An 8,440-nucleotide genomic window follows, 5' to 3' on the forward strand; every position below is an offset into this window, starting at 1 on the left:
TGAGATGCACCACAGTGAAAGAGAAGCATTTATGTTAGATGCATGTTTTTGGATCGTGGAAGGAAACCAGAGCACCAAGAAAAATGCTGAAAGAAACCAAACTGTTTATGGAGCAAAATGAAGGTGGTTTCTGGATGAGTCTGACCTGCATTCGTAATTGTGAATGATGGTGAGACAGCACAAGCAAAAACAACCATCTGCTTTTGCTTTGCTGCCCTCTCACCATCTGTGCAAAGAACCTCACAGGACCTCGTGTGTGTGTGTGTGTGTTTCTTTGTGCAAGTTGACTCCAAGTTGTCTGAAAAGCTGAGAAACAAAATCCACAAAACATGTTTCTTAGAAAGTCCTTGTTGAGGCCCATGTGCCTTGTGTGTGCTTGTTCATTGTGATTGAATTTGTTTGCATGGGGTCGGAGATAAGTTGCGTGATGTAACGGGATCAGAGGATTTAGAATCTGTCACTTTCTCAATGAGACCATTACATGACTCTGTTCTTGTTCTAATTCGAGGTAAACATGTTCAGGTAATAAACAGGGGCTGTGCAATTTGGCTGTAAAGCTGAGCATTGCAGTCTTAATCCAGATTACGTTTGAATTAGCTCACTTAAGCATTACGCTGCCTTATGGAGCCATTTGTTGAATTCTCTCTGAAACAGAGCTGAAACAGAGTTGAATTCTTATTGTGTTTTCACTGACATCAAGTAAGGCAACAGGCTGGAAACCTTTACCTCCATGTGGAGTTTTCCACCCCTCCCTGCCATAATCGTAAAGATTAGGAAACAGGGTCAAAGTCAGCTGTTGCCAGTCAAGTGAAAACTGGGTGAGCAGCTTGCTGTTCAAAGTTTGAAAGTAACTGTAACTCTAGATTACTGTTATAGAGCAAAATGTCCATGTTGGTTAGAAGGACCATAAAAACATGTGCAGTCGACACTTTTTATGCACAATAACAAGACAAAAAGTAATAACGTTAGATATCTATCCACTGAGGCCACTGCCTACGAGGCCCAGAATACCCATAATATTTATGCCACAAATAAGATAAGGGTCCGTTCATGTCATCACTGTCAGCATTCTGCTGTCGGAACATATTTCATAATTCCCATTTATCCTCTTCAGCGGTTGTTGTTGCTGCTGCTGTCTCAGGCGATAATTATCTGCACATTTGTGGTGTCACAGGCTGACAATTTCAGCGTGTGCAGGTGAACACTGGTGTGCTATTTTTGGGCAAGATTGAGAACACTGATCTGTTCAAGATCATATCCTGGTACGTGCTGCGGAGAAGATGGGATCACATTTTTTATTCATCACTGACAACAAAGACATGCTGATAAACCGTGAAATGCTAACTCACAAAGCCATTTTGACAACAATAAATTTAGCCAAAACATGTTTATTATATGTAATAAAGTTAGGGACTTTGAGTGTCATAGAAAAGGGCGATTGCAGCCTGCTGTACTGACAAGCAGTCATGGAAGAAACCTAGGGGCCCATAAAGGCCCATTTATGCTCCGTTTATGTACGTAATTGTACCGAGTCTGTGTCAAACAATGTTACAGTCACTGATCACATACTTGGACTGTGGATTTTGCTGTGCAGCAACATATCCAACAGGGGGAGCAGCACAGGGTCAAAAGTTTATGACAAAAACAAACTTCAATACAAAGAGGTATTGATAATATTTAGGAGGTAGTGGTTGGTGAGGCTGTTAAACATATCGAGACTGGACGACAGAGAATTTCCGCCATTGTCATGTCTTCTTCGTGTCTCATTAGAGCTACATATCGGGTAGAAACAGCAAGAGTGCCCGCCATGGTTTCTGGTGGTGCTGCTCTGTTGGGTCTGTATCCAATAAATAGGCCTTTAGAATGAGTGATATGAATGATGAAAATGACCTTCCAATTCCATTGAAAGCATCTGTATTTAATCACAAACCAGTAGACTGAACACTGCCTTTAACAGAACCGATCCCTGACGGTGATGGTTGGTGAAGCTGAGTGCACTAGTTGGGTTGGAACCAGTGAGGACTGGTTTGCCCACCCATGATCTACAAGATAAGTGAGAGGGTTTTGGACAGTGGGATGACTCCTGAATGTATAGAAGAAAGACCAACATATAAACTCCTAGCTTTGCTTCAAGAGTTGCCTCAGGCTGGAATTGACCATCATGCTGTGTGGTTGTAGCACTAACTCGTCCTATCCTGGACCTGAGCAGGCCATGCAGACTGAGTTGGCCTGATGAGTTGACAAATGAAATTACTATAATCCATAAGAATAGTCCAAGACCTCCGCAGTGCTTGACACCCTGAAAATGAAACCCCCACCCTCCTGAGCTAAACTTGAAAGGCAGGTGCGGTGAACACCGATGCCCACACAGCCAGCTGGCTGTAGCACACAGCATGTGACAGCGCTTGTGTGTGGATGGAGTCAGTTGGTCACAATGTCTCCAAACAATGTTTGCCTTCCATGTATGTCATGGCAGATCAATGAAGCAGCAGAAGAGAGGAAAAGCACACAGTGTTCAGGTCTAATGGTGAGCCAGTGTGGTCAGCGGTGGCCTGACCACTGCGAGCTGTCGCTGAAGTCTGTCCTCTGCATACTAATGTGAGGATGAAGGCTTTCCTGGCTACTGTGAATACTTCAAACACAGGGCATTAATATCGCAGCTGCTTTATCTCACCAGTAATGCCGCCTTTGAAATCCTTTCCAATCACCTGATGTGTGTACCAGAATGAGACTATTGATTGTTCCGTACGTGCTAGCAATCATTAACTTGTGTTACTATGTCACAGGGCTGGAAAAACACCTTACCGTGGCTGGGGGCAGCACTGCAACCTGCCTCTACACGGGGGACATTGAACCCAGGATTGTTTTGCAACAACATGTAACCCTGTACCTCAATACGCAACACTGGTCGGAGCGGAGGAGGTGTGCGCTCATGCAATAACCCGAGGCCTGTCTTCCTTCGTGTGTTTTCCCAGCTGCGTGATACAAACTCACCAGTTCACCCGAGTGTGGGCTATCAGGAGGTCCTTTGGCACAGGGGTCACTACAGTTCAAATGGAATTGCATAATATAAAAGTAAATGCAGCAGGATTAAAATTCCGCGTCCTTGTCTGTGCACCTTTTATCAGGATGGATTAGATGATGGGATTGGGTGCTACAGAAAACAACCTAAAATCCTGAACAGGGAGTCGGAGATAGAGAAGCTGTATCATGCTGCAGTGGTTACATAAGTGGGGTGGGGGGGGCGATCCCTCCTTTCCTCTCCCTTCCCTCTACTCCACTCTCTTTTCCCTATGAACTATTTCTCTTCCTGTCAACACACCACCTGGGTCACATTGGAAATGTTGCAGTAATGCGACAGACCAATAACCCGAGTGTTTGTGCACAACTGGCCACGCACTGAAGAGTCATTATGTGATTGTGGGTGCATGTGTCCAGATTGTGAGAGCAGGCTGACCGGTCAGGACTGATGTCATCACCTGAAGAAAGAATTTGCTCACCAGTGATCAAATAGCACGTGTTTGAGGTGAAGTGAGTCTGAAGACGGCATCAGTTACAGTTTGTCCAAAGTGTGAGTGTTTTAGTCAATACTTTCTGTAAGAGAAAATTAAATGGGTGTTCATCCAAATTGCATAACTTCTATGTAGGCTGTTGTTCTTACAGCTCAGAAAGGTTGGCTTGCCTGCCGTCCAAGGTTAGTGTGGGAGGCACAAATGTACATATTGGGTACATGTTATGCAATATGCAAAAAATAATCTCAATAATCGAACAGGATTCAAAACAAAAACTACTAAGAACAGAACACAATATTGAGGTGTAAATACATACTGTAGCATTGAAAGTTCTGGCATCAAAGTTCTAAGTATTCTTTTGACTCTGGATTCTCTTCCAAACACAGTGTAATTTGTGAGTTTGCAATGGGAGCATAACCCTACTGATCAGTGGTGTTATTCCTGGGTGGAAGGAACAGAGCAACAGTCATTCGCAGTGGTCGACCAGAGGGAGTTCCCAATGGCCTGGTTAACCTGTTGTTGAGAGCTCAAGAAAAACAAAACAACAAAGAACAGAAACATAAAGACCTGGTGCAAAAATGCACCAATTTGGGGAAATAAAGTAAATAAATAAATGTTACGATTTATAAGAGTCAAGGACAAGAGAGACATCCCCAACACATTAGGGATAGTCACTCACCAGTTTGATAGCCTGTAACAAAATATTTATTTTAAGAATAAAAAAAAAAGTATATTAATTTACTAGACATTCAGTCATCCAGTCACACATTAATTTTCTTCATTCTACATTCATTCGTCAAAGCTCCATGATCAACAATTCTGAGAGTAAACAGTGAGAGAATGGATTTGTTGATGTAGATCCAAGCTTAAAATACTAAATTTTCCTATTATAGTATCTGCATCATCTTCATGAATGAAAAATAATTCCTTACACCCTCCTATTCCATAACTGTCTCACTTTATTTATCACCAAGAAAACCACTGGAGACCCCGGCCAAGGTCATTCTGGCCTGGGAAAGTCTCAGTAGAGCTGAAGGAGGTTTCTAGAAAGCGGAAAGTGGCCCTGTTTATATGACCTTGGATGAGATCATCATGAAATCCCTTGCCAAAAAGAAGTGATATTTTTAAGGGCTGCCCCAAATATCAACAAACTCAAGGAGTCAATTTTTGCGTTTTTTTGCGTTTTGAGTTAAAACTGTCTAATCCTGTCTAAATAAAACCCTGTTTAAAAAAACACTCTTGTTATAGTATGAATTAGTCACTTCATTTGCGGCTCAACTCCGGTTAAACAAGCTAACACATGCAACAATATCAGCACTACTGAGTGAAGTGATAAAAATGTTCAGGTTTACTCATCGTGGCAGCAGAACACAACTATCTTTAACATTCCTTAGACCACGATGAGTCACTAACGCAGAATATGCAGACATGTAGAAACATCTTGGCATCAACTGCGGGTTGACAAGTAAGTTGTCCTCTCCATGGGAAACACTCATGCTTCGGATGAATAGTCACTCTCATTGGGAAAGAGCCTTGGGCTTGTTTCCCTGCAACAGGCTTTGTTCTATATTCTGTTCTTCTGAACCACAATTGAACAAACATGAGCTCAGAATTATCCCTTTCTTTCCTAAAAGGAGGAATCTAGTTTTCTTTCATAATAACATGAGAAATGCCCTGAGACGATACATACCTCTGCCAAGCAGCTCACTCCACATAACTCCAAACACAAGAGTCATATACAGTCTGATCAAGCTTCCATGATTCAAGAATTGTGTTGGTCCAAGTTGTCAAACAGTCACACGCTGTATAAAGCTGCGTGATGTACGGCATTTGAGAAGCTTTAAGTGAATGAAAAGACATTTGTCAATCCGCATGGAGGATTTACAAAACACCACCAACATTCTGTCTCTGAGCAAACTGTAATAAATCCCAAAAACATCATGACAAGTCGCAACCTTTTGCGTTATGCTGTTGAAGTCTTCATGTTTGGTAAAAGTCGTCCGTGCATTGATTGGAAATATAGTCACTGAACTTGGATGAGAACAGCATGTTTGCTTCGCAGTCTATTTCCTGTGATGAATAGCTGAGTCATCACACAGAGACCCAGAGTGAAGTCACACCCGACTCCACAGGGGTGAATAAGTCATGGTGACTTGGGCCTCTCATTAACATGTCATCTCTACCCTTGTGTTCTGAGAGCCTCCAGTACACACAAACACAGAAAGGCAGCGGTCCTCTATAGTTTGGTGGTTCAACTGTTTTGCCATGTGCTCAGTGCTGACGCAAGCATGCACTCCTCTGAGACCAGCCGCTAGCTGCTGTGTGCTGCTGTGCTTTGGGACTGGGGACTCCACAGGTAAATAGGTTTGGGATTGTGACCCAGTTTGTATCGTAAAGTGTTGGGAGTGGGTCCAGCATCAGCTCTTCAGAGCGCCATCTATGTGACTGTCATTTAAGCGGCAGACGGAACACGCCGCCTCCACACTGATGTTCTGACACGACACAAATGTTATGCAAACAGAGACATGCGCTGCCTTTGATTCACTGAAGCTGTGTTTGATGCTTCAGTGGACAGTTGTATAGCGAACAAATAGGATCCGACAGCGCAGACTCTCAGGACTGGAGACTTTCTTGCAATGTGCAGAGGCAGTTTAGTGGGTTATAAATAATGAATAACAGACCATATATGAAGTGGCTATATTAGGCTTCGACCTCTTGATCCCAGCGCTGGAATAAACAGCAATACAGCAGGACATGACACGACTTAACACAGTTACAATGTTCTCTTAATGTGGTTTTCTGAAGGGGAGATGAACCGCGGAAACGTTCGGCTTGTTGACATTGTTTCAGGCTCTGAGTGTAGAATAAATCCATAACTTCAGGTATTCATTTGCTCCCCAACACCAAATAAAAGACATATGAAACACACTTCCTCATGACATTATTGCAATATACAATCTTACTGTCAGTCCTGACTTGACTGCTGGCCTGAATTGCTCTGATGCTGTTTTGATATAATATATCATCTCACTCATCTCTTCCCAACCTGACTTAAAATTCAGGTTGAGAGAGAAAGTTGAGATGCTTTAAGCTACGATATTAGCATGTCACCTGATCTTGTTCACCGACAGAGAACACAAAGAGGGTTGTGCCGCTCGACAAAGAGAGGTGTATGTTCCCCGGCCAGACTTAGAATTTTGCTGGCGGTTTGAATTAACTGCGTGAAAATAGGTCAGTCAAAAATGAATTTGCAATCCTTAGACTTACTGGAGACTATGAACGGTACTCTGTTTTTTGTTGCAAATTCAATAGGTTGGTCAGTCAGTCATGTTATTTATTGATTTCATTCACCTGAACACAGCTCACTGATGGTCCACCAATTACGTTGAACATTACCTCAGTCACCGTCATGGAGCTGTCATCTTTCACAGCACACTTCCTTTGCCAAGTTTTGGAATGAACCTTGCAAGTATCTGAATACAATTAAATATCCCAGTGAGTGTTTTCACTGTATCTCAAGCATGGTCGATGTTAGGTATTGAAGGAAGTTCACTGGCGTGAGCCCTGGCCCACTTAGCAACTATGCAAACAGCTGCTAACATGTAGGTAGTGACTCTTGAGATCATCATCGTCGCAGGTCACAGAACACGGCTGATGTTATGAGTTCACCGCAGGCATCAAGGAACACACATTAGTCGAGGAGTTTGTTTACTTCTGCTGCGTAGCTGAAACTTGCAGAGCTGCACATCACCCAGCCCTGGTCATAGTCTACTAGCTATTTGGCTACATGCTAGCTCAGTCCAGCTATTAACTGCATTATCCAGGTTGAAATTCTCTCCAGTCGTTGGACTAAGCTGTTTACATGCATTGTAAAAGTCGGAACTTAGCCGGATTGACGCAATAACTCGGTTTTATGGGCCGTCATGTAGCCGCAATCGGCGTGGCAGATGCACTGGCGGCTTGGTGAAGAAACTCTCTCTTGTGTTTTCATTATCATGTCCTCCAGATCTGAAAATGAGGTCAGGTCTGTGAGTTTGTAAACTGTAACAAGCTTTATATGGAGGACGAATAATAATAATAATAAAAAAAAACAATTGCAGTTGTGACAGTTCCAAAGACATTGTGATGTACTTGTAGCGCAATACACCTGGTCTGGCTGTGATGAGTAACACAGACCTGCTCTGAAAAATGCTGCGGGACAAATGGGTCAAATCTACCATCACAAGCCTTGAGGCCTAAATCATGAAATGAATGACGGGTGTGTCTGTTACAAAGGACTCCCACAGGTTTTAGGCCCGGTCGAGGCAAGGAGGCTACATCAGATATACAGCAGTTAAAGAATTAGAACATTCCAAAATACAATTGTGAGAATAAAAGAGGACACGCCAGAGGCACTTGTGTGAAGTGCTAGCATTCTTGGAATGGATGATCATGACTAGCAAAGCACTGAGGTCATCCCTGAGACGGTAATTTAAATGGTTGGATGATTGGTACGCCACATCTGTGACACTTGCTTATTACAGGTTATAAGTGATTACATAACTTCTTTGTACTTGAATCTCTCTTTGGTGAGACACACTTTTTGTCCATTTCAGGCCACCTTAGATCAAGCTATTTGTGCTACCTGCTTGCAGCTGAAATGAACTTAGAATACGTTTCTTTTACACGTGACAGCCGGCGGGAGCCAGATCGTCATAGCTCCAGTGTGCTTTGGCTGCTTTCTTTATTACTTTCGGTCTCCTGAGTGAAGTGCTGATCTACGTATCTTGGATGCATGTGTGTGATGTCCATGACTATTGGAATTTTCTATAGTACTGAAAATACGGGTTACGATGGCTTATACAGGATTTGTGTGTGGTAGGTACTAAATGAGCCTTGGCAAAAAAGTGGGGGGGGGCACGTCCTGCTCTTGGTCTCTATATCCTATG

This window comes from Synchiropus splendidus, chromosome 5 (assembly GCF_027744825.2).
Source record: "Synchiropus splendidus isolate RoL2022-P1 chromosome 5, RoL_Sspl_1.0, whole genome shotgun sequence".
Lineage (NCBI taxonomy): Eukaryota > Metazoa > Chordata > Actinopteri > Syngnathiformes > Callionymidae > Synchiropus > Synchiropus splendidus.